Below are 27,609 nucleotides of genomic sequence, written 5' to 3'. Positions count from 1 at the left end.
CCCCTTTTTGCCCATGGCCAAGTCCAGGGCCAACCCCACCCCTCCCCCACCCCAGGCTCCTTGCCTCGGGACTCCGTGTGGGTAGGAATGCTTCCCTCCTGTTGAGAATCTCCCTCAGCTCAACTTATTTTCTGACTTTTTATTCTTTCTTTTGAGGCAAAGAGTTAAAAAAATTTAAAAAGCAAATACTTCTACGTAAAGCAATGTTTTGTTTCCTGATTATTCTACCAAAACAGAACTAAACTGCCTTTAAAAAATGTGTTTTCCTTAAAGGTATAAAAAAATTACAAGTGACTCTCCTAAAACAAAGAAAGGATGCTCTAACATATAGAACTAAAGTAGGAGACCAGAAGTCTGGAAGAGAGTCTAATTTTAATTCTGCACATGCCGTCCTATAGATGGATGATAAATTTGGCCCTTTAAAAACCACAGTTATAATTTACCTTCTTCATGGAGATTTCTGTGAATTAGAATGCGTATAAAAACATTTTCACTCCTTAGAATAAAGATCATGTAGATGTATGATTTGTAAGTGTGAAGTATCACAACTATTTACTAGGTTATTTAACTTTCATTGTGGATAAAAAATATCTTTGGCACACTGATTACAGTTTACTGCTTATAACCGCCTTTTGGTTCCAATTAGCTTACAAAATTCTCCCTGTGGAACATTTGGGTATTCATAAATGACAATGAAGCAAATAAAGCCCCATGATATAGGACACAGGATCCTCATTGTTTCAGTAAGCTTTATTCTAAGAAGAAAACACATAAAAAGCACTCTATTTTAATGGAAACCATAGATGGCATGGCAGGATGTTATATTTGCCTGTTTCTCTCTCTTGCCCTCTTTCCCTCTCTGATAAGAAGAAATCTGTATCTTTTCTGGGAAAATAAAGTTTCCAATATGAACAAATCTCTTTAGGCCAGAAGGATATTTTCCTCAGTTACTAAGCCCTTATTATCACATATTGCAACACGTTTATCATCAGTCCAATGACATGATCAGGATTGTTCCATATGTTACACTCAGTAAAAACTGTGCCTTACACCTACACTAGGAAACATACACTAAATGGCCCATTTCCTATTTTATATTCATTTCACTGGAAGGCAATTTTATAGAACTTTCGAGGAAAGAAAAAGACAACAAAAAAGACTGAGAAAACGAATCCCTTCGATGCAAAGATTAAACAGAGAACATTTTTACAGCTCAAGTGGCAACTCACTGTTTGAAAGAAGTTATAATGAAAATGCAGATAGCCCACTCACTTCAATAGCATTAGAAATTACTGTTGTTATAATAATAATACAGACTAGATGAATAGCTATTCAAAGAAAGAAAGTTCCTGATAGATAGTAGAGGATAATTTGTATTCTCTGGACATAGAGTATGTAGAAAACATGACAGACTACAATAAAATCCAACTTTCTACACTAATGAGTGAAGTGACTCGCTTGGAAAAAAAAGAAGAAAACCGTTTAGTTTAGAAATCATAATCTCTTGAAAATTTCCAAATAAGTCAAAGCACTTAACTAGTACAAAAGACATTTTTGGAATGCAAATGCAAAGCCACTGTAACAGCCCAGTAACAATTCTAGATTAATATCCTCAGGTTTAACTCTAGATATATTTGTAACAATATGATTTACAAAAACTCTTAATTAAAAACTTAAGATGGAAACCAGCTGCATCACTTTATCCTGAGCTTTGATCATTCCTCAGATCACTAAGGCCATGAGATTAGAAACCAGTTGTCTTGTTTGTGGTCCTCCCCGGATGAAACACAGTCAGACACATAGTAAGCAATTTATTAGTATTTGCATGGATGAACTGGTGATCATTCATCCCTGAATTGATGAATGGGTGAATAAATAGAAGCTACTGTTTAACGAGCACTGTGCTAGAACTCTTCCGTATTTTATTCTGTATGCATTTTACAGATGATAAAGCTGAGGTGCACAGAGCAAGTAGTCTATAAAGGTTATGCTGCTAGATGGCAGAATCAGTAACTAATACTCAGCAAAATGAGCTATAATTTCCTAAATGCTAGCACAGGAAAGAAAAACACTTAACTTGCTTCGCTGGTGCGAATTATGTACAATCTCAAATGAGACCAAACCAACTGAGTAGAGACCAAAGAGAGTTGCTTAAAAACTATCTTCTCAGAAGCAAATGAAAAGGAAAAACTCCCCAATGCAGGAGTCACATCTGTTAGGGTGCAGACCATAAAGCACTTGTCGCATTGAACACGAAAACTGGCACATTAACGTACATGATCCACTGTAAACACACCTACAGACTCACATGATTTCAGAGAATCAAACCAGCAACGTTCTTTATACACTTAGACCCAACAAGGAAGAGAGTTTTGTTCAGAAATTTAAAAAACATGTCACTGTAGAGCATGCCACTGAGTAAGTACACATTCAGGCCAGTTTCCTACAGTACTTCCCACATGTACAGCCTGTAAAACAAAAGCTGATTTTATCACGACAGCCTTAAAGTATTGCAAGATCTTAATTGCCTTTTGAATCGGACAAAACAATTGTATCAAGTTCAGTATGAAGGGTGCAGCAACTATATTTTCAATGTATACAGATTCTTTGAAAATATACCCTTTACTCGATATCTGTCAGAGCCAAAGTACTGAGTTCATTTTAACACCATATTTTGTAGTTAGTTTGCTATAAATGACCAAATAGTGAGCTGGGGATAATGCCCTAACTCTCATGGAATCTTACCAATTGGATCATCTAGTCAGTGGCTGACATTAAATTTATCTGGGATTGTATACAATCTACTCACGCCTGGGCTCAACACAGAGTAACTGTATCCTAATCTCTGGAAGTGGAGTTGTGTGTTGACATTTTACAAGGCACCCCCTCCCAGATGACTCAGAGTTGTGAGCTCTGCTCTGGTCCAGCCCCGCTCTTGTAACAAATGAAGAAATTAAGCCACATAGCAATTAACTGACTTGACCCAGGCACAGAGCTATTGGGCTACAGATGCATGACTTGAATCCAGGTTTTCTCATTCTGCCACTACTCCTTTCAATAAGGCTAGTATCTGTTAGCTAAAAATCCTTTGACTGGCTTAGAGGTACCCATAAGACAATTCTGACCCACGCTATATCCTTGTCAGAAATACTTAATGAACTTGTAACATATCTTGGAAATTCAAACAGAGCACTAGCTGCCAGCAGGCATGAAGGGTTCTTCTAAAGACAGGCAACCTAATGTCAAACCAATAATTGGAGCTGATAATTGAAGTGTGAGCTATGTCTGAGCAGTGAGTACAGAGCTGATACTCAATACACACTTGCTGAACTGAACTAAATGTGCTAATTGTTTTCCTCTGTTCTAGACATTAGCCTTTCTTGTTCCTATCATATATCATCCCCTCAACAGATACACACACACGTTTTGTCATCGAGTGGTTCTCATTTCTCCGGAGAGTTTCCAAAGCCATTATACCGTCATACGAGAAACACCTCATGTTTCCAGGCTGCTGAAATGAAATGACAATAATTTCTTTCTTATAGTCTAAAGAGAATAGAAGGCAGTACAATTTAGTAAAAGAGTGCTGGGGCTTCCAGTTCATCACTCCATCCTAAAAAGAAAGAAGCTGAATGGGCTGAAAAATCAACAACTTTGCTTGGATCCATAAGAGAGGGGAAGACACAGGACAAACCTTGGCCCTGAAGACCAGAGAGACAGACAGGCAAACACAGGGAGTCACAGAGGAGGAAACTCACCAGCAGAAACTACTACAAGACCCAGTGCTGATGCAGCGGCAGAAAACCTGCACTGTAACTGACACGTTGCTGGCCCCTAGTGTCAACACCCCTCAGAGTTAAAAACTCCAGGAGCCCAGTCACTGGGGGAGCCCCACCATATTGTAAGACTTACCTTAAGGAGCTCAACCAGATTCCCATGGTAAATATGAGGAAAAAAATTCCCTCTTGGCTACATGCAGAGGGAGGGCAAAAGGCATTCCCCTCTTAACAAGGCCTGCCCTTAGAGGAAACTAGTTAACCAGAGCACAACCTGCTGGGGTATTTTCAGAGCCTACCTGATCTGGGGAAGAAAAACACTCAACTCCAGCCCACTCTAGCCATCCTATACCACCTTAAGGGGAGAAAGAAAACTGAAAACAAAACAAAACAAAACCTGTGAGGTTTATCATCCAGAGACACAAGCTCACTAAAAAATGGGACCTAATCATAGGACCAATATGTCCCCTCCTGCCACACTTCACCACACCACTAAAGGCCTATTTACAGCAGTTCCCTTTACCCAGTACCTCACACCTGGCTACCCAAGAAAAAAATTACAAGACATACCAAAAGGCTACTTAACTTCACAGTGCGTTAGTTTGCTCATTTATAAAATGGGGATAATAATAGTATTTTTTATAGAATTTTCATTAGCATTACACGTGTTAATATATGTAAAGCGCGCTTAGAACTCTACCTTGTACATAAAAAAGGTACAATGAACACTAGTCATTAGTGCTATTGTTGTCATTATTGTCGCAAGAAAGGAATAAATAAGAGGGAATTCTGTCCAGGTCTGCCGGAAACAGGGCTAGGAGTAAGAAGGTAGATGGGACAGGAAAGGCTTCACAGAGAAGGCTCCAAATGAGCTGGAGTAGCAGCAGGAAGGCGTACACGGGAGGGATGGAGGGCACATAGCATATGGGCCACCCATGAGAGATGAGGTCAGAGAAGCAGGCAAGGATCGGACACAGATCCTCGGGTTCACAAATGCTTCCATTCAGACTAAGAAATGTGAATTCCATATGGTCGAAGGAAGACCCTGGAAGACTTTAACAAGGGATTATGTAATTCACTGCAATGTGAACTTTGTAGTGGTGGGAGGGTGGCAGGAAGACAAATTCTGGAGGCGAGGAGACCAGTTAGAAGGGGATTTCAGATGTCAAGCAGCAGTTGATTAGAGTAGAAACTAGGCAGTGACAGTAGAGATGGAGAGGAAGAAATGCATTGAGAGCTAGTCAGAGGATAAAAGGAGGCTTATCTGATGACTAAAGAGATGAGGAGGTGGTAAGAGAATGGAAGGAATAGAGAATATACCAAGATGCCAGACTTGAGTGGAGGGCGGTGGATGGATTGGATGGTTATGTCATCAATCAATAAGGATACAGAACACTTGAACAACACTATCAATTACTTGGACTTCATTGGCATTGGTAGGACATCCCACCACAAAAAGTAGAATACACATTCTTTTCAACTGTACACAGAACATTTCTCAAGACAGACCACTTTCTGGGCCATGAAATAATTCTTAATAAAATAAAAATTATTTAAGTCATACAAACTATTTTCCCTTATGATATGGAATTAAATTAGAAATTAAAAGAGAGCGGGGGAAGATGGCAGAAGAGTAAGACGTGGAGATCAACTTCCTCCCCACAGATACATCAGAAATACATCTACACGTGGAACAACTCCTACAGAAAACCTACTGAACGCTGGCAGAAGACCTCAGACCTCCCAAAAGGCAAGAACTCCCCATGTACTTGGGTAGGGCAAAAGAAAAAAGAATAAACAGAGACAAAAGGATAGGGACGGGACCTGCACCAGTGGGAGGGAGCTGTGAAGGAGGAAAGGTTTCCACATACTAGGAGCCCCTTCACGGGCGGAGACTGCAGGTGGCAAAGGGGGATGCTTCAGCGCCGCGGAGGAGAGCACAACAACAGGGGTGCGGAGGACAAAGCGGAGAGATTCCCGCACAGAGAATCGGTGCCTACCGGCACTCACCAGCCCCAGAGGCTTCTTTGCTCACCCGCCGGGGCGGGCGGGGCTGGGAGCTGAGGCTCGGGTTTTGGGTCGGAGCGCAGGGAGAGGACTGGGGTTGGCGGTGTGAACACAGCCTGAAGGGGTTAGTGCACCACGGCTAGCCGGGAGGGAGTCCGGGAAAAAGTCTGGACCTGCCGAAGAGGCAAGAGACTTTTTCTTCCCTCTTTGTTTCCTGGTGCGTGAGGGGAGGGGATTAAGAGTGCTGCTTAAAGGAGCTCCAGAGACTGGCGCAAGCCGCGGCTAAAAGGGCGGACCCCAGAGACGGGTATGAGACGCCAAGGCTGCTGCTGCCGCCACCCAGAAGCCTGTGTGTGAGCACAGGTCACTCTCCACACCTCCCGTCCAGGGAGCCTGTGCAGCCCGCCACTGCCAGGGTCCCGGGATCCAGGGACAATTTCCCTGAGAGAATGCACGGCGCGCCTCAGGCTAGTGCAACGTCACGCCGGCCCTCTGCCGCCACAGGCTCGCCCCGGATCCGCATCCCTCCTTCCCCCCCGGCCTGGGTGAGCCAGAGCCCCCGAATCAGTGGCTCCTTTAACCCCGTCCTGTCTGAACGAAGAACAGACGCCCTCCGGCGACATATACGCAGAGTCGGGGCCAAATCCAAACCTGAACCCCGGGAGCTGTGCGAACAAAGAAGAGAAAGGGAAGTCTCTCCCAGCAGCCTCAGGAACAGCGGATTAAATCTCCAAAATCAACTTGAAGTACCCTGCATCTGTGGAATACCTGAATAGACAGCGAATCATCCCAAATTGAGGAGGTGGACTTTAAGAGCAAGATTTATTATTTTTTCCCCTTTTCCTCTTTTTGTGCGTGTGTATGTGTATGCTTCCGTGTGAGATTTTGTCTGTATAGCTTTGCTTTCAACATTTGTCCTAGGGTTCTATCCGTCCTTTTTTTTTTTTTACTTTAAAAAAAAATCTTTTCTTAATAATTTTTTTTTATTTTACTAGCTTTATTTTATTTTACCTTACCTTATTTTCTTTTCTTTTATCCTCTTTCTTTCTTTCTACTTTTTCTCCCTTTTATTCTGAGCTGTGTGGATGAAAGGCTCTTGGTGCTGCAGCCAGGAGTCAGTGCTCTGCCTCTGAGGTGGGAGAGCCAATTTCAGGATACTGGTCCACAAGAGACCTCCCAGCTCCACAGAATATCAAACTGCGAAAATCTCCCAAACATCTCCATCTCAACACCAACACCCAGCTTCACTCAACGACCAGCAAGCTACAGTGCTGGACACCTTATGCCAAACAACTAGCAAGACAGGAACACAAACCCACCCATTAGCAGAGAGGCTGCCTAAAATAATAAGTCCACAGACACGCCAAAACATACCACCAGACCTGGACCTGCCCACCAGAAAGACAAGATCCAGCCTCATCCACAAGAACACAGGCACTATTCCCCTCCACCAGGAAGCTTACACAACCCACTGAACCAACTTTAGCCACTGGGGACAGACACCAAAAACAACGGGAACTACGAACCTGCAGCCTGCAAAAAGGAGACCCCAAACACAGTAAGATAAGCAAAATGAGAAGACAGAAAAACACACAGCAGATGAAGGAGCAAGACAAAACCCCACCAGACCTAACAAATGAAGAGGAAATAGGCAGTCTACCTGAAAAAGAATTCAGAATAATGATAGTAAAGATGATCCAAAAGCTTGGAAATAGAATAGAGAAAATGCAAGAAACATTTAACAAGGACCTAGAAGAACTAAAGATGAAACAAGCAATGATGAACAACACAATAAATGAAATTAAAAATACTCCAGATGGGATCAATAGCAGAATAACTGAGGCAGAAGAACGGATAAGTGACCTGGAAGATAAAATAGTGCAAATAACTACTGCACAGCAGAATAAAGAAAAAAGAATGAAAAGAACTGAGGATAGTCTCAGAGACCTCTGGGACAACATTAAACGCACCAACATTCGAATTATAGGGGTCCCAGAAGAAGAAGAGAAAAAGAAAGGGACTAAGAAAATATTTAAAAAGATTATAGTTGAAAACTTCCCTAATATGGGAAAGGAAATAGTTAATCAAGTCCAGGAAGCACAGAGAGTCCCATACAGGAAAAATCCAAAGAGAAACACACCAAGACACATATTAATCAATCTGTCAAAAATTAAATACAAAGAAAACATATTAAAAGCAGCAAGGGAAAAACAACAAATAACACACAAGGGAATCCCCATAAGGTTAACAGCTGATCTTTCAGCAGAAACTCTGCAAGCTAGAGGGACTGGCAGGACATATTTAAAGTGATGAAGGAGAAAAACCTGCAACCAAGATTACTCTACCCAGCAAAGATTTCATTCAGATTTGATGGAGAAATTAAAATCTTTACAGAGAAGCAAAAGCTGAGAGAGTTCAGCACCACCAAACCAGCTTTACAACAAATGCTAAAGGATCTTCTCTAGGCAAGAAACATAATAGAAGGAACAGACCTATAATAACAAACCCAAAACAATTAACAAAATGGGAATAGGAACATACATATCGATAATTACCTTAAATGTAAATGGATTAAATGCTCCCACCAAAAGACAGAGACTGGCTGAATGGATACAAAAACAAGGCCCATATATATGTGTCTACAAGAGACCCACTTCAGATCTAGAAACACATACTGACTGAAAGTGAGGGGATGGAAAAAGATATTCCATGCAAATGGAAACCAAAAGAAAGCTGGAGTAGCAATTCTCATATCAGGATATATAGACTTTAAAATAAAGACTATTATAAGAGACAAAGAAGGACACTACATAATGATCAAGGGATCAATCCAGGGAAAGGATATAACAATTGTAAATATTTATGCACCCAACTTAGGAGCACCTCAATACATAAGGCAAATACTAACAGCCATAAAAGGGGAAATCGACAGTAACACATTCATAGTAGGGGACTTTAACACCCCACTTTCACCAATGGACAGATCATCCAAATAAAATTAAATAAGAAACACAAGCTTTAAATGATACATTAAACAACATGGACTTAATTGATATTTATAAGACATTCCATCCAAAAACAACAGAATACACATTTTTCTCAAGTGCTCATGGAGCATTCTGCAGGATAGATCATATCTTGGGTCACAAATCAAGCCTTGGTAAATTTAAGAAAATTGAAATTGTATCAAGTATCTTTTCTGACCACAATGCTATGAGACTAGATATCAATTACAAGAAAAGATCTGTAAAAACTACAAACACGTGGAGGCTAAACAATACACTACTTAATAACGAAGTGATCACTGAAGAAATCAAAGAGGAAATAAAAAAATACCTAGAAACAAATGACAATGGAGGCACGACAACCCAAAATCTATGGGATGCAGCAAAAGCAGTTCTAAGAGGGAAGTTTATAGCAATACAATCCTACCTTAAGAAACAGGAAACATCTCGAATAAACAACCTAACCTTGCACCTAAAGCAATTAGAGACAGAAGAACAAAAAAACCCCAAAATTAGCAGAAGGAAAGAAATCCTAAAGACCATATCAGAAATAAATGAAAAAGAAATGAAGGAAACTACAACAAAGATCAATAAAACTAAAAGCTGGTTCTTTGAGAAGATAAACAAAACTGATAAACCATTAGCCAGACTCATTAAGAAAAAACGGGAGAAGACACAAATCAATAGAATTAGAAATGAAAAAGGAGAAGTAACAGCTGACACTGCAGAAATACAAAAGATCATGAGCGATTACTACAAGCAACTCTATGCCAATAAAATGGACAACCTGGAAGAAATGGACAAATTCTCAGAATGCACAACCTTCTGAGACTGAACCAGGAAGAAACAGAAAATATGAACAGGGCAATCACAAGCACTGAAATTGAAACTGTGATTAAAAATCTTCCAACAAACAAAAGCCCAGGACCAAATGGCTTCACAGGCGAATTCTATCAAACATTTAGAGAAGAGCTAACACCTATCCTTCTCAAACTCTTCCAAAATACACCAGAGGGAGGAACACTACCAAACTCATTCTACGAGGCTACCATCACCCTGATACCAAAACCAGACAAGGATGTCACAAAAAAGAAAACTACAGGCCAATATCACTGATGAACATAGATGCAAAAATCTTCTACAAAATACTAGCAAACAGAATCCAACAGCACATTAAAAAGATCATACACCATGATCAAGTGGGGTTGTTTCCAAGAATGCAAGGATTCTTCAATATACGCCAATTAATCAATGTGATACACCATATTAACAAATTGAAGGAGAAAAACCATATGGTCATCTCAATAGATGCAGAGAAAGCTTTTCACAAAATTCAACACCACTTTATGATAAAACCCTCCAGAAAGTAGGCGTAGTCGGAACTTTCCTCAACATAATAAAGTCCGTATATGACAAACCCAGCTGACATCGTCCTCAATGGTGAAAAACTGAAAGCATTTCCACTAAGATCAGGAACAAGACAAGGTTGCTCACTCTCACCACTCTTATTCAACATAGTTTTGGAAGTTTTAGCCACAGCAATCAGAGAAGAAAAGGAAATAAAAGGAATCCAAATCGGAAAATAAGAAGTAAAGCTGTCACTGTTTGCAGATGACATAATACTATACATAGAGAATCCTAAAGAAGCTACCAGAAAAGTACTAGAGCTAATCAATGAATCTGATAAAGTAGCAGGAAACAAAATTAATGCACAGAAATCTCTGGCATTCCTATACACTAATGATGAAAAATCTGAAAGTGAAATCAAGAAAACACTCCCATTTACCATTGCAACAAAAAGAATAAAAGACCTAGGAATAAACCTACCGAAGGAGACAAAAGACCTGTATGCAGAAAATTATAAGACACTGATGAAAGAAATTAAAGATGATACAAATAGATGGAGAGATATACCATGTTCTTGGATCGGAAGAATCAACATTGTGAAAATAACTCTACTACCCAAAGCAATCTACAGATTCAATGCAATCCCTATCAAACTACCACTGGCATTTTTCACAGAACTAGAACAAAAAAATTCACAATTTGTATGGGAACACCAAAGACCCCGAATAGCCAAAGCAATCTTGAGAACGAAAAATGGAGTTGGAGGAATCAGGCTCCCTGACTTCAGACTATACTACAAAGCTACAGTAATCAAGGCAGTATGGTACTGGCACAAAAATAGAAATATAGATCAGTGGAACAGGATAGAAAGCCCAGAAATAAACCCACACACATATGGTCACCTTATCTTTGATAAAGGAGGCAGGAATGTACAGTGGAGAAAGGACAGCCTCTTCAATAAGTGGTGCTGGGAAAACTGGACAGGTAAATTTAAAAGTATGAGATTAGATCACTCCCTAACACCATACACAAAAAAAAGCTCAAAATGGATTAAAGACCTAAATGTAAGGCCAGAAACTCTCAAATTCTTAGAGGAAAACATAGGCAGAACACTCTGTGACATAAATCACAGGAAGATCCTTTTTGGCCCACCTCCTAGAGAAATGGAAATAAAAACAAAAATAAACAAATGGGACTTAATGAAACTTCAAAGCATTTGCACAGCAAAGGAAACCATAAACAAGATGAAAAGACAACTCTCAGAATGGGAGAAAAGATTTGCAAATGAAGCAACTGACAAAGGATTAATCTCCAAAATTTACAAGCAGCTAATGCAGCTCAATAACAACAAAACAAACAACCCAATCCAAAAATGGGCAGAAGACCTAAATAGACATTTCTCCAAAGAAGATATACAGACTGCCAACAAATACATGAAAGAATGCTCAACATCATGAATCATTAGAGAAATGCAAATCAAAACTACAATGAGATATCATCTCACACCAGTCAGAACGGCCATCATCAAATAATCTACAAACAATAAATGATGGAGAAGGTGTGGAGAAAAGGGAACATTCTTGCACTGCTGGTGGGAATGTGAGCTGGTACAGCCACTACGGAGAACTGTATGGAGGTTCCTTAAAAAACTACAAGTAGAACTACCATATGACCCAGCATCCCACTACTGGGCATATACCCTGAGAAAACCATAATTCAAAAAGAGTCATGTACCATAATGTTCATTGCAGCTCTATTTACAATAGCCCAGAGATGGAAACAACCTAAGTGTCCATCATCGGATGAATGGATAAAGAAGATGTGGCACATATATACAATGGAATATTACTCAGCCATAAAAGGAAACAAAATTGAGCTATTTGTAACGATGTGGATGGATCTAGAGTCTGTCATACAGAGTGAAGTAAGTCAGAAAGAGAAAGACAAATACCGTATGCTAACACATATATATGGAATTTAAGAAAAAAGAATTGTCATGAAGAACCTAGGGGTAAGACAGGAATAAAGATACAGACCTACTAGAGAATGGACTTGAGGATATGGGGAGGGGGAAGGGTAAACTGTGACAAAGCGAGAGAGTGGCATAGACATATATACACTACCAAACGTAAAATAGATAACTAGTGGGAAGCAACCGCATAGCACAGGGAGATCAGCTCGGTGCTTTGTGACCACCTAGAGGGGTGGGATAGGGAGGGTGGGAGCGAGGGAGATGCAAAAGGGAAGAGATATGGGAACATATGTATATGTATAACTGATTCACTTTGTTATAAAAGAGAAACTAACACAGCATTGTAAAGCAATTATACTGCAATAAAGATGTAAAAAAAAAATCAAAATTAGAAATCCCAAATATTTGGAAACTATATAATGCACCTCTAAATAATCCATAAGAAGAAAGTGAAAGTGAAATTAGAAAGTATTCTGAACTGACTTTAAAATACCAAATAAACACACCAAAATTTGGGTGACAGGCAGCAAAAGTAGTACTTAGAAACTTATAGTGCTAAATGTCTATATTAGAAAAAGAAAGTTCTCGAATCAGGAAGTAAATATTCTACCTTAGTAAACTAGAAAAATAAGAGCAAATTAAACCCAAAATAATAAGAAGAAAGGAAGTAATAACCAGACTAGTTCTAGGTACTTTTGCTGTAAGCTTTTTTGTTGCACACTTTTTTTTTTTTTTTTTTTTTTGTGGTACACGGGCCTCTCAGTGTTGTGGCCTCTACCGTTGCAGAGCACAGGCTCCGGCTCAGCCTCCATGGCTCACAGACCCAGGCGCTCCGCGGCATGTGGGATCTTCCCGGACCGCGGCAGGAATCCACGTCCCCTGCATCGGCAGGCGGACTGTCAACCACTGTGCCACCAGGGAAGCCCTTTTGCAAACATTTTTGTCACAACTAACTGGTCATAAAGCAACTTTGTAGCAAAAGATAAAACAACTGGTTGACAGGTTTTGGTTTGACAATTTGGTTTCAACTGGTTGAGATGTGTGAGCATTTCTTCCCGTCAGCAATGTTATTGATGGCTTTATCCAGCTGACAGATGAAGTTGATTTGCCCCAAGAGTTGTTTCTTATTTTAAAACACACTGTGTTGGAGGAGAAAGAGGCTGAGGGCCTCAAAGGTGCAGAGTTGAACCCACATTTCCCCTAGAAATTGTGCAGAGTTGAACCCACATTTCCCCTAGAAATTTGTAACATCTATCAAGACATGTGACAATATACCAAGAACAAACAACAGTGCAGAGGCTTTCACAACACAATACAAAGCTCAGGTACGAATATGCATCCTAGTGTTTGGAAACTGATACCCCTCTTAATGAAGGAAGAAATTTTAGTGAAAAAGAGAAAGTGCAATGCCAAACAAAGAGACAAATCAACAAACAAACAATATATATACATATAATACTATGAACAAAAGACTTGGGAGATAAGTGCTTAGGGACAACCCACAAAATAAAATCAGTTATTTGTGCAGTACTGTCATGAATCTACTACACATATTTTATTTTTCATTGTTTCATCTTTTATGGCAACATTTTTTATGGCAAGACTGCCTTATGGCCAATTAATTATGAGGCAAAAATGCTTGTGGCAAAGATGTGTATGGCAAATATGCTTAAGGTGAAAATACTAGACATAAACCAGGCCAGAGCAGAAATCACTGAAATGGGAAATAGAAAAATAATAGAGGGAACCAATGAAACCAAATGCTGGTTCTATGAAAAGAGCAACAAAATTCATAAGTTACAGGCATACCTCATTTTTAGTGTACTTTATTGTGCTTTGCAGATACTGCATTTTTTTACAAATTGAAAGTTTGTGGCAACCCTGTGTCAAACAATTCTATCAGTACCATTTTCCAATAGCATTTGCTCACTTCATGCCTCTGTGTCACATTTTGGTAATTCTCTCAATATTTCAAACTTTTTCATTATTATTTTATTTTTTATGGTGATCTGTGATCAGTGATCTTTGATGTTACTACTATGACTCACTGAAGGTTCAGATAATAGCATTTTTTAGCAATAAAGTATTTTAAAATTAAGGTATGAACTTTTTAAAAGACATAACGCGAGGGTGTGGAGAAAAGGGAACACCCTTGCACTGCTGGTAGGAATGTGAGTTGGTACAGCCACTATGGAGAACAGTATGGAGGTTCCTTAAAAAACTACAAATAGAACTACCATATGACCCAGCAATCCCACTACTGGGCATATACCCTGAGAAAACCATAATTCAAAAAGAGTCATGTACCAAAATATTCACTGCAGCTGTATTTACAATAGCCCGGCGATGGAAACAACCTAAGTGTCCATCATCGGATGAATGGATAAAGAAGATGTGGCACATATATACAATGGAATATTACTCAGCCATAAAAAGAAATGAAATTGAGCTATTTGTAATGAGGTGGATAGACCTAGAGTCTGTCATACAAAGTGAAGTAAGTCAGAAAGAGAAAGACAAATACTGTATGCTAACACATATATATGGAATTTAAGAAAAAAGAAATGTCATGAAGAACCTAGGGGTAAGACAGGAATAAAGACACAGACCTACTAGAGAATGGACTTGAGGATATGGGGAGGGGGAAGGGTAAGTTGTGACAAAGCGAGAGAGAGGCATGGACATATATACACTACCAAACGTAAAATAGATAGCTAGTGGGAAGCAGCCGCATAGCACAGGGAGATCAGCTCAGTGCTTTCTGACCACCTTGAGGGCTGGGATAGGGAGGGTGGGAGGGAGGGAGACGCAAGAGGGAAGAGACATGGGAACATATGTATATGTATAACTGATTCACTTTGTTATAAAGCAGAAACTAACACAGCATTGTAAAGCAATTATACTGCAATAAAGATGTAAAAAAAAAAAAGACATAATGCTATTGCACACTTAACAGACTACAGTATAGTGTAAACATAACTTTTATACTCACTGGGAAATTAAAAAAATTGTGTGACTTGCTTTATTGAGGTGGTCTGGAACCAAACCTGCAATATCTCTGAGGTATGCCTGTAGTTAGATTGACCAGAAAAAAAGAGAAGACGCAGATTTCCAATGTCAGAAATGAGAGAGATGACACCACAGATTCTACACACCAACTACCAAACTCACTCCAAAGGAAATGCATAACCTGGATAGCCATATATTTACTTAAGAAATTGAATTTGTAATTGAAAAAAATCTTATAAAGGAAACTCCAGGCCTCAACAGCTTCTTGGTAAATTTTACAAAACAATTCAGGAAGAAATAATAATGCTGATTCTTTCAGAAAATTTATGAGAATAGTTCCCAATTCATTCTTTGAGTATTAACTATTACCAAACCCAGACAAAGACATTACAAAAAAATAAAATAACAACAAAAAGGACAATATATCCTTACCAACTGGGGTTTATCTCAGAAAAGCAAGATTAGTTTAACATCTGAAAACCAATGTAATTCACAATATTAACAAATTAAAAAAGAAAAACTAATCATTTCAATTGATGCAGAAAGAACATGACAAAATCCAGCATGCATTTCTGATAAAGATTCCCAGCAAACCAGGACTAGAAGGGAAAGTCCTCAACTTGATAAAGGGCGTTTATGAAAAACTACAGATAACATAATATCTAATGGTAAAGGAGTTAATGCTTTCCCTCTAAGATCAAAAATAAAGCGAGGATGTACTCTCTTACTACCTCCATTCGACATTTTACTGGAGGTCCTGGCCACTGTCACAAGCCATGAAAAAGACATCAAAGGCACCCAGATTGCAGAGGAAGAAGTAAAACTGTGTTTATACATTGACAACATAATTGTCTCAAAAAAAAATCTGCTTCAATCTATAGAAAAAAGCTACTAGAACTATGTGAGTTCAACAAGGTTTCAGGATAAAAGGTCAATTTACAAAAATCAATTTATTTCTATATGCTAGCAATAAACAGCAGAAATTGAAATTTTACAACCACCATTTACAGTAGCATCAAAATGAAATATGAAATAATTATAGATAAATATAACAAAAGGTGTGCATGTCTTCTACTTTGACAATGACAAAACATTGCTGAGAATTTAAAGACCTAAATAAATGGAGACATGTATCATGGTCAGTAGTCAGAAGACTCAATATTGTTAAAATGTCAATTCTCCCATATTGATCTACAATTCAACACAATCCCAATCACAATCCCGGCAAGCTTTTATTGACAAAATTGTCAAGATATTCTAAAATTCATATGAAATGCAAAGCACCTAAAATAGCCAAAACATCTGTGGACAGAAAAAATGTGGAGAACTAACAATATCTGATTTTAAGACTTACTATTAGCTGCAATAATCAAAACAGCATCATATTGGTACAGATATGGAGAAAAAGATCATAAAAACAGATGGTCCAGAAACAGACCTACACATATATGAAAAAACTTTTGTACAAATGTAAAGGCAATCCAGTGGAGAAATGATTTTCAACAAATGGTGCTGGAACACACTGAATCCATATGCAAAACAATAATTATTATTACCATATACAAAAATAGCTCAAAATGGATCATAAACCTAAATGTAAAACCTAAAACTACAAAGCTTCTAGAAGAAAACACAGGGAAATATCTTTGTTGCCTTGGGGAAGGCAAAGATTTCTTTGATACAGTGCTCATAGCTTCTCAAAAGAACAAATTAACAAATTGGACTATATCAAAAGTAAAACTTCTGCTCTATGCATAACATTATTAAGATAATAAAAAGCCAAGCCACAGGCTAGGAGAAAATATATGGAAAGAATATAATTTATCAAGGACTTGTATTCAAAATATATAAGGGCCTCTCAAAATTGAATAATTAGAAAACAGACAACCCATTAAAAAATTTGACCAAAATATCTGAACAAGCACTACATCAGTGAAGTTATATGTATGAAAAATAAGCACAGAAAAAGATGCTCAATATCAGTAGTCATTAGGGAAATGTAAATCAAAACCACAATGAGATACCACTATATACCTGTTAGAAGAGACAAATTTTAGAAGACTGACCATACCCAACACTGGTGAGGATATACTGCACCTAGACGTGTAATATACAGCTGGTGGAACTGTAACTTGATAAAGTCACTTAGAAACACAGTTTGGTAGTCTCAAAAAATTAAACATATATCTACTTATGATCTTTCAGTATTTACCTAAGAGAAATGAAAACATGTGTCCATACAAAGACTTACACTTAAATGGTCATAGTGGCTTTTTTTTTCCTTTGAGAAAGGAAATAAACTTTTTATTCAATTAATTAGTAAAATCCAAATTTTTTATTGTATAAGCTCATGTTTTAGCTTTTAATGTTTTATATCTGCAGCTTTATGTGTGGAGAAGTTTATTTAAACTTCAACTCATAATTATTTTCTGTATATTTCCCCATAATAATGTACATTTAATGAATTTGACTTGCAGATGTCTATCTGTATAGTTTCTCTTTCAGAACAATAGACATGATATAACAATCATACATATAGCATTTACTTTGTGCCAGGCATTATCTAAAGTGATTTACATATATTAACCAAATTAATCTTCACAATAAGTTGTGATATATATATTAGCATTGGTGACATTTACATCTGAGGAACTGTTGGACAGAGAAGTTAAATAACTTGCTCAAATATATACAGCAGTTAGTAGTTGGTTAAGATGGATTTCAACCCAGACAATTGCTTCCAAACCCCATACGCTTAAATCCTGTCATATTCTCAATACACATGAAGTAGATTATGTTGATTTTGAAAACTTAAAAAGCAGGGATTGCCTTTTCTCACCACTACCCAAATATCCCATCTTGCTATTATTGCCTTTTATCTGTTTTAGCTTGTTTCCCCTACTCAAATGTCCTCTGCATTTTTACGTATAAAATCTCTACTACACCAACAAGACCTAGACTGAATTATATGTTCCTTTTTAAATTTTTTAACATCTTTATTGGAGTATAATTGCTTAACAATGTTGTGTTAGATTCTGCTGTATAACAAAGTAAATCAGCTATACGTATACATATATCCCCATATCCCCTCCCTCTTGCGTTTCCCTCCCACCCTCCCTATCCCACCCTTCTAGGTGGTCACGAAGCACGGAGCTGATCTCCCTGTGCTATGCGGCTGCTTCCCACTAGCTAGCTATTTTACACTTGGTAGTATATATAAGTCCATGCAACTCTCTCACTTTGTCCCACCTTCCCCTTCCCCCTCCCCATGTCCTCAAATCCATTCTCTACATCTGCATCTTTATTCCTGTCCTGCCCCTACATTCTTCAGAACCTTTATTATTTTTTTAGATTCCACATATATGTGTCAGCATATGGTATTTGTTTTTCTCTTTCTGACTTACGTCACTCCGTATGACAGACTCTAGGTCCATCCACCTCACTACAAATAACTCAATTTCATTTCTTTTTATGGCCGAGTAATATTCCATTATATATATGTGCCACATCTTCTTTATCCATTCATCTGTCGATGGACACTTAGGTTGCTACCATGTCCTGGCTATTGTAAATAGAGCTGCAATGAACACTGCAATGACCTGTGGTACAGGTCTCTTTTTGAATTATGGTTTTCTCAGGGTATATGGCCAGTAGTGGGATTGCTGGGTCATATGGTAGTTCTAGTTTTAGTTTTTTTAAAGAACCTCCATACAGTTCTCCATAGTGGCTGTATCACTTTACATTCCCACCAACAGTGCAAGAGGGTTCCCTTTTCTCCACACCCTCTCCAGCATTTACTGTTTGTAGATTTTTTGATGATGGCCATTCTGACTGGTGTGAGGTGACACCTCATTGTAGTTTTGATTTGCATTTCTTTAATGATTAGTGATGTTGAGCATCCTTTCATGTGTTTGTTGGCAATCTGTATATCTTCTTTGGAGAAATGTCTGTTTAGGTCTTCTGCCCATTTTTGGATTGGGCTGTTTATTTTTTTTTGGCATGGAGCTGCATGAGCTGCTTGTAAATTTTGGAGATTAATCCTTTGTCAGTTGCTTCACTTGCAAATCTTTTCTCCCATTCTGAGAGTTGTCTTTTCATCTTGTTTATGGTTTCCTTTGCTGTGCAAAAGCTTTGAAGTTTCATTAGGTCCCATTTGTTTACCTTTGTTTTTATTTACATTTCTCTACGAGATGGGTCAAAAAGGATCTTGCTGTGATTTATGTCACAGAGTGTTCTGCCTGTGTTTTCCTCTAAGAGTTTTATAGTGTCTGGCCTTACATTTAGGTCTTTAATCCATTTAGAGTTTATTTTGGTGTATGCTGTTCGGGAGTGTTCTAATTTCATACTTTTAAATGCACCTGTCCAGTATTCTCAGCACCACTTATTGAAGAGGCTGTCTTTTCTCCATTGTATATTCTTGCCTCCTTTATCAAACATAAGGTGACCATATGTGTGTGGGTTTACCTCTGGGCTTTCTATCCTGTTCCACTGATCTATATTGCTGTTTTTGTGCCAGTACCATACTGTCTTGATTATTGTAGGTTTGTAGTAGAGTCCGAAGTTAGGTAGCCTCATTCCTCCAGCTCCGTTTTTCTTTCTCAAGATTGCTTTGGCTATTTGGGGTCTTCTGTGTTTCCATACATATTGTGAAATTTTTTTAGTCCTGTGAAAAATGCCATTGGCAGTTTGAGAGGGATTGCACTGAATCTGTAGATTGCTTTGGGTAGTAGAGTCATTTTCACAATGTTGATTCTTCCAATCCAAGAACATGGTTTATCTCTCCATCTGTTTGTATCATCTTTAATTTCTTTCATCAGTGTCTTATAGTTTTCTGCATATAGGTCTTTTGTCTCCTTAGGTAGGTTTATTCCTAGGTATTTTTTCTTTGTGTTGCAATGGTAAATGGGAGTGTTTCCTTAATTTCTCTTTCAGATTTTTCATCATTAGTGTATGGGAATGCAAGATATTTCTGTGCATTAATTTTGTATCCTGCTACTTTACCAGATTCATTGATTAGCTCTAGTAGTTTTCTGGTAGCTTTTTTAGGATTCTCTATGTATAGTATCATGTCATCTGCAAACAATAACAGTTTTACTTCTTCTTTTCTGATTTTTATTCCTTTTATTTCTTTTTCTTCTCTGAATGCTGTGGGTAAAACTTTCAAAACTATGTTTAATAAGAATGGTGAGAGTGGGCAGTCTCGTCTTGTTCCTGATCCTAGTGGAAACGGTTTCAGTTTTTCACCATTGAGAACAATGTTGGCTGTGGGTTTGTCATATATGGTCTATACAAAGTTGAGGTCAGTTCCCTCTATGCCTACTTTCTGGAGGGTTTTTGTCATAAATGGGTGTTGAATTTTGTTGAAAGCTTTCTCTGCATCTATTGAGATGATCATATGGTTTTTCTCCTTCAATTTGTTAATATGGTGTATCACATTGATTGATTTGCACATATTGAAGAATCCTTGCATTCCTTGGCTAAACCCCACTTGATCATGGTGTACGACCCTTTTAATGTACTGTTGGATTCTGTTTGCTAGTATTTTGTTGAGGATTTTTGCATCTATGTTCATCAGTGATATTGGCCTGTAGTTTTCTTTTTTGTGACATCCTTGTCTGGTTTTGGTATCAGGGTGATTGATGGTGGCCTCATAGAATGAGTGTGGGAGTGTTCCTCCCTCTGGTATATTTTGGAAGAGTTTGAGAAGGATAGGTGTTAGCTCTTTTCTAAATCTTTGATAGAATTCACCTGTGAAGCCATCTGGTCCTGGGCTTTTGTTTGTTGGAAGATTTTTAAAACAGTTTCAATATCAGTGCTTGTGACTGGTCTGTTTATATTATCTATTTCTTCCTGGTTCATTCTCAGATGGTTGTATTTTTCTAAGAATTTGTCCATTTCTTCCAGGTTGTCCATTTTATTGGCATATAGTCGCTTGTAGTAATCTTTCATGATCGTTTGTATTTCTGCTGCATCAGTTACTTCTCCTTTGTCATTTCTAATTCTGTTGATTTGCGTCTTCTCCCTTTTTTTCTTGATGAGTCTCACTAATGGTTTATCAATTTTGTTTATCTTCTCAAAGAACCAGCTTTTAGTTTTATTGATCTTTGCTATTGTTTCCTTCATTTCTTTTTCATTTATTTCTGATCTGATCTTTATGATTTCTTTCCTTCTGCTAACTTTGGCACTTTTTTTTCTTCTTTCTCTAATTGCTTTTGGTGTAAGTTTAAATTGTTTATTTGAGATTTTTCTTGTTTCTTGAGGTAGGACTCTATTGCTATACATTTCCTTGTTAGAACTGCTTTGGCTGCATCCCATAGGTTTTGGATCATCGTGTTTTCGTTGTCATTTGTTTCTAGGTATTTTTTTGATTTCCTCTTTGATTTCTTCAGTGATCTCTTGCTTATTTAGTAGTGTATTGTTTAGCCTCCACGTGCTTGTATTTTTTACAGTTTTTTTTCCTGTAATTGATATCTAGTCTCATAGCATTGTGGCTGGAAAAGATACTTGATACCATTTCAATTTTCTTAAATTTACCAAGGCTTGATTTGTGACCCAAGATATGATCTATCCTGGAGAATGTTCCATGAGCACTTGAGAAGAAAGTGTATTCTGTTGTTTTTGGATGGAATGTCCTATAAATATCAATTAAGTCCATGTTGTTTAATGTATCATTTAAAGCTTGTGTTTCCTTATTTATTTTCATTTTGGATGACCTGTCCATTGGTGAAAGTGGGGTGTTAAACTTCCCTACTATGTTTGTATTACTGTTGAATTCCCCTTTTATGGCTGTTAGCATTTGCCTTATGTACTGAGGTGCTCCTATGTTGGGGCATAAATATTTACAATTGTTATATCTTCTTCTTGGATTGATCCCTTGATCATTATGTTGTGTCCTTCTTGGTCTCTTGTAATAGTCTTTATTTTAAAGTCTATTTTGTCTGATATGGGAATTGTTACTCCAGCTTTCTTTTGATTTCCATTTGCATGGAATATCTTTTTCCATCCCCTCACTTTCAGTCTGTATGTGTCCCTAGGTCTGAAGTGGGTCTGTTGTAGACAGCATATATATGGGTCTTGTTCTTGTATCCATTCGGCAAGTGTGTGTCTTTTTCTCGGAGCATTTAATCCATTTACATTTAAGGTATTTATCGATATGTATGTTCCTATTACCATTTTCTTAATTGTTTTGGGTTTGTTTTCTTAGGTCTAGAGAAGTTCCTAGAGAAGTTCCTTTAGTATTTGTTGCCTAGAGAAGTTCCTTTAATATTTGTTGTAATGCTGGTTTGGTGGTACTGAATTCTCTTAGCTTTTGCTTGTCTGTAAAGTTTTTAATTTCTCTGTTGAATGTGAATGAGATCCTTGCTGGGTAGAGTAATCTTGGTTGTAGGTTTTTCCCTTTCATCATTTTAAATATGTCCTGTCACCACTCCCTTCTGGCTTGCAGAGTTTCTGCTGAAAGATGAGCTGTTAACCTTATGGGGATTCCCTTGTATATTATTTTTCCCTTTCTGCTTTTAATATTTTTTCTTTGTATTTAGTTTTTGATAGTTTGATTAATGTGTCTTGGTGTGTTTCTCTTTGGATTTATTGTGTATGGAACCCTCTGTGCTTCCTGGACTTGATTGACTATTTCCTTTCCCATATTAGGGAAGTTTTCAACTATAAACTCTTTATTTTCTCAGTCCCTTTCTTTTTCTCTTCTTCTTCTGGGACCCCTATAATTCGAATGTTGGTGCGTTTAATGTTGTCCCAGAGGTCTCTGAGACTGTCCTCAACTTTTCATTCTTTTTTCTTTATTCTGCTCTGCGGTAGTTATTTCCACTATTTTATCTTCCAGGTCACTTATCCGTTGTTCTGCCTCAGTTCTTCTGCTATTGATTCCTTCTAGAGAATTTTTAATTTCATTTATTGTGTTGTTCATCATTGTTTGCTCTATATTTCTTCTAGGTTCTTGTTAAACCTTTCTTGTATTTTCTCCATTCTGTTTCCAAGATTTTGGATCATCTTTACTATCAGTACTGTGAATTCTTTTTCAGGTAGATTGCCTGTTTCCTCTTCATTTGTTTGGTCTGGTGGGATTTTACCTTGCTCCTTCATCTGCTGTGTGTTTCTCTGTCTTCTCATTTTGCTTAACTTACTGTTTTTGGGGTCTCCTTTTCACAGGCTGCAGGTTCGTAGTTCCCGTTGTTTTTGGTGTCTGCCCACAGTGGGTAAGGTTGCTTCAGTGGGTTGTGTAGGCTTCCTGGTGGAGGGGACTGCTGCCCATGTTCTGGTGGATGAGGCTTGATCTTGTCTTTCTGGTGGGCAGGACCATGTCCAGTGGTGTGTTTTGTGGTGTCTGTGAACTTATTATGATTTTAGGCAGCCTCTCTGTTAATGGATGGAGTTGTGTTCCTGTCTTGTCAGTTGTTTGGCATGAGGTGTCCAGCACTAGAGCTTGCTAGTCATTGAGTGGAGCTTGGTCTTAGCGTTGAGACGGAGATCTCTGGGACAGCTCTCACTGATTGATGTTATGTGAGGCCAGGAGGTTTCTGGTGGACCAATGTCCTGAACTCGGCTCTCCCACCTCAGGGGCTCAGGCCTGACATCTGGCCGGAGCACCAAGATTCTGTCAGCCACACGGCTCAGAAGAAAACAGAGAGAAAAAAGAAAGAAAGAAAAATAATAATAAAATAAAAATAATTATTAAAATAAAAAAAAATATTAAAATGAGAAAATAAAAAATTTAATAAATAAAAAAAGAAGAGAGCAACCAAACCAATAAACGAATGCTTCAATGATAACAGGAACTAAAAACTATACTAAGATAAACATAAAAATCGGAAACTAGTCAGTCGCATACAGTACACCCCAAGTCTACAGTTGCTCCCAAAGTCCACCACCTCAATTTTGGGATGATTCATTGTCTATTCAGGTATTCCACAGATGCAGCGTACATCAAGTTGACTGTGGAGATTTAATCCACTGCTCCTGAGGCTGCTGGGAGTAATTTCCCTTTCTCTTCTTTGTTCACACAGCTACTGGGGTTCAGCTTTGGTTTTGGCCCCACCGCTGTGTGTAGGTCGTCCTCTGGTGTGTGTTCTTCACCCAGACAGGACAGGGTTTAAGGAGCAGCTGATTAGGGGGCTCTGGCTCACTCAGGCTGGGGGGAGGGAGGAGTACAGAATGCGGGGCAAGCCTGTGGTGGCAGAGGCCAGCATGGCGTTGCAACTGACTGAGATGTGGCATGTGCTCTCCCGGGGAAGTTGTCCCTGGATCACGGGACCCTGGCAGTGGTGGGCTGCACAGGCTCCCAGGAGGGGAGGTATGGATAGTGACCTTTCCTTGCACATAGGCTTCTTGGTGGCGGCAGCAGCAGCCTTAGCGTCTCATGCCCGTCTCTGGGGTCCGCGCTGATAGCCGCAGCTTGCGCCTGTCTCTGGAGCTCCTTTAGGCAGTGCTCTGAATCCCCTCTCCGTGCATACCCCAAAACAATGGTCTCTTGCCTGTTAGGCAGCTCCAGACTTTTTCCCGGACTCCCTCCCAGCTAGCTGTGGCGCACTAGCCCCCGTCAGGCTGTGTTCGTGCAGTCAACCCCAGTCCTCTCCCTGGGATCTGACCTCCAAAGCCCGAGCCTCAGCTCCCAGCCCCGTCCTGTCCCGGCGGGTGAGCAGACAAGCCTCTCGGGCTGGTGAGTGCCGGTCGGCACCAATCCTCTGTGCAGGAATCTCTCTGCTTTGCCCTCTGCACCCCTGTTGCTGCACTCTCCTCCATGGTTCTGAAGCTTCAACCCCCGCCCTGCCACCCACTGTCTCTGCCAGTGAAGAGGCTTCCTAGTGTGTGGAAACTTTACTCCTTCACAGCTCCCTCCCCAAGGTGCAGGTCCCATCCCTATTCTTTTATCTCTGTTTTTTCTTTTGCCCTACCCAGGTACGTGTGGAGTTTCTTGCCTTTTGGGAAGTCTGAGGTCTTCTGCCAGCGTTCATTAGGTGTTCTGTAGGAGTTGTTCCACATGTAGATGTATTTTTGATGTATTTGCGGGGAGGAAGGTGATCTCCACGTCTTACTCCTCCGCTATCTTGAAGGTCCTCCCCATAGTGGATTATTTGTTACAGCCCCAAACAGTAATAACCTGAAAGCCTCTCAATAGGCTACTGGATAAACTGTGCTAAACCCATACCTGGAATAATAATCAGCAATAAAAAGAAAGAACTTCTTTCACTTAGCATTGTGTCACCCAAGTTCTTCCATGTTTTTGCAAATGGGAGGATTTCCTTCTTTTCATAGTCTGCATAGTATTCCATTATGTTATATACCACATTTTCTTAATTTACTCATTCATCCACTGATGGATATTTAGGTTGCTTCCAAGTCTTTCCTGTACTTATATGAGGAATCTAAAATAGTCAAACTCATAGAAGCAGAGAGTAGAACAGGGGTGGCCAAAGAATGGGGGAAGGGGGAAATGGGGATGAAGTAGTCAAGGGTACAAGTTTCAGTTATGCAAGACGGATAACTCCTAGAATTCTACTGTACGGCACAGGGTTTATAGTTAGTAATACTGTACTATATACTTTCCTAATAGGGTAGATCTTAATGTTGAATGTTATTAATCACAAAATATAAAATAAAAAATAAAGAGGACAGGAGGAAACTTTTAGAAGTGATGGGTATGTTTATGGTATAAATTATGGAGATAGTTTCTCCAAACTCATCAAGCTGTATGCATTAAGTATGTACAGCTTTTTGTATGTTAATCATACCTCAATAAAGCAGTTTAAAAAAAACGATAGAACTATTGTTACACAAAGTAACATGTTTTAATCTCAAGATAGTCACATTAAGTGAAAGAAGCCATATGAAAAAGAATACATACTATATGATGTACTATATAAAATTCTGAAAAATGCAAATTCATAGTGTGAAAGCAGAACCACAGTTGGCTGGGGGTTGGGGAAGGGCAAGAAGTAGAGGCAGGAGGGAGATTACAAAGCGGCACACAAAAACTGATTTTATCATCTTGACTAACAGTGCTTTTACTTATATATACATTTGACAAAACTTATCAAATTCAACTGCACTTTAAGTATGTGTACCTGATTATATATCTCAAAGTAGTTGTTATTTTTTTTTAAGTGGCATTAGTAATCCAAGTAGGAGTAGTTTCTGCAGGAGACTGCATTACGAATAGGACATAAGGAGGCAGAGACTGAATACAGACTACTCTCTCAAGAAGTTCAGCTAGGGAACGGGAGAGGGAGAAGATGAGAGGGAGTGAGGGAGCAGGAGACTGACCTAACTAGACAACACGTTGAGTTATATGTGGTTTTTTTATTTGTTTGTTTTTACATCTTTATTGGAGTATAATTGCTTTACAATGGTGTGTTTGTTTCTGCTTTATAGCAAAGTGAATCAGTTATACATATACACATGTTCCCATTATCTCTTCCCTCTTGCGTCTCCCTCCCACCCTCCCTATCCCAGCCCTCTAGGTGGTCACAAAGCACTGAGCTGATCTCCCTGTGCTATGTGGCTGCTTCCCACTAGCTATCTACCTTACGTTTCGTATATGTATTTTAAGATAGGAGGAACTTGAGCATATTTATAAGCTATAGAAAAGGAGCCAGTGGAGAGAATGAAATTGAAAATGTAGGGGTCAAGAGCCAACTGATGAAATGTGGGATGGAAAACTCCAAGCAAAAGGTAAGCCTTGAGTAAGAGGACTCTTATGCGTACACAAGGTTTGTCTTGTGGTTGGGCTGGGAGATGCAGGAGTGGATGGAAGAGTTAGTAGAATTGAAGTCTGTCATTCTCTCTCTTCCTTTTTTGGGAAGAATGAGGTATGAGAAGAGTAGGATACTTAAGAAGGATGGTGGAGCTCTGGAAAAGCCACTGGCTACAGAAACTGAAATGTGGTTGGAGCTAAATGTCCAACTTAAGGGCATTCTTCTATAACAAGATGGCAGACAATAAGATAGTTTTGTACAAACAAAATAGCTATCATTTACACATGTGCTCAATGGTTTATTATCTAACAGTCCTTTTCTGGTCTCTTCACCCCTAGAAAATGTCACTCATGTGCTAAGCTTTCTGTTGATCCCACCCTTTTCCTCCTCAACACACAACACTTTTAACACTCTTTCTTTAAGATGTTGGGAAGTATTTCTAACATATACATGAAAATACAGAATAATTTAATGAACAGCAATGTTCTACCATCAAGCTGTATCAAATCTTATCACTATACCATATTTACCTCAGTTAGCAAAACCCTTGAACCAAAGCAGGCTAACTGCATAAGAGAGGTTTCATCACCAGCAAACATCAATATACTCACTCACTTTTCACATTTTATTTATTTCATAAATAATGCCCATGGTACCTGTAATAGCTTCAGGTATTACTGTGGGTAGGCACAAATGAAATATAGCCAAAAATGGCCACTGGCAAGCTAGTAAGGTAGTTCCTCTGAAGTGAAGTGCTAATATGTGAAAGTCATGTGAATCAGATGATA

General features: G+C 38.8%; 1 protein-coding gene across 3 annotated transcripts in view; it reads right to left on the bottom strand.

The window, feature by feature from the left end:
* VAV3 (vav guanine nucleotide exchange factor 3) overlaps positions 1–27,609 on the bottom strand; it is a gene marked incomplete at its 5' end in the record, with an annotated part of 392,829 nt that overhangs the window by 58,919 nt on the left and 306,301 nt on the right. The gene's annotated exons all lie outside the window — the stretch shown is intronic.

Source organism: Leucopleurus acutus, assembly GCF_964270905.1.
Source record: "Leucopleurus acutus genome assembly, chromosome: 2".
In the NCBI taxonomy this organism is placed as follows: Eukaryota; Metazoa; Chordata; class Mammalia; order Artiodactyla; family Delphinidae; genus Leucopleurus; species Leucopleurus acutus.
Note: the sequence above shows the minus strand (reverse complement) of the source record. Positions and strands in the feature narration are given on the sequence as shown.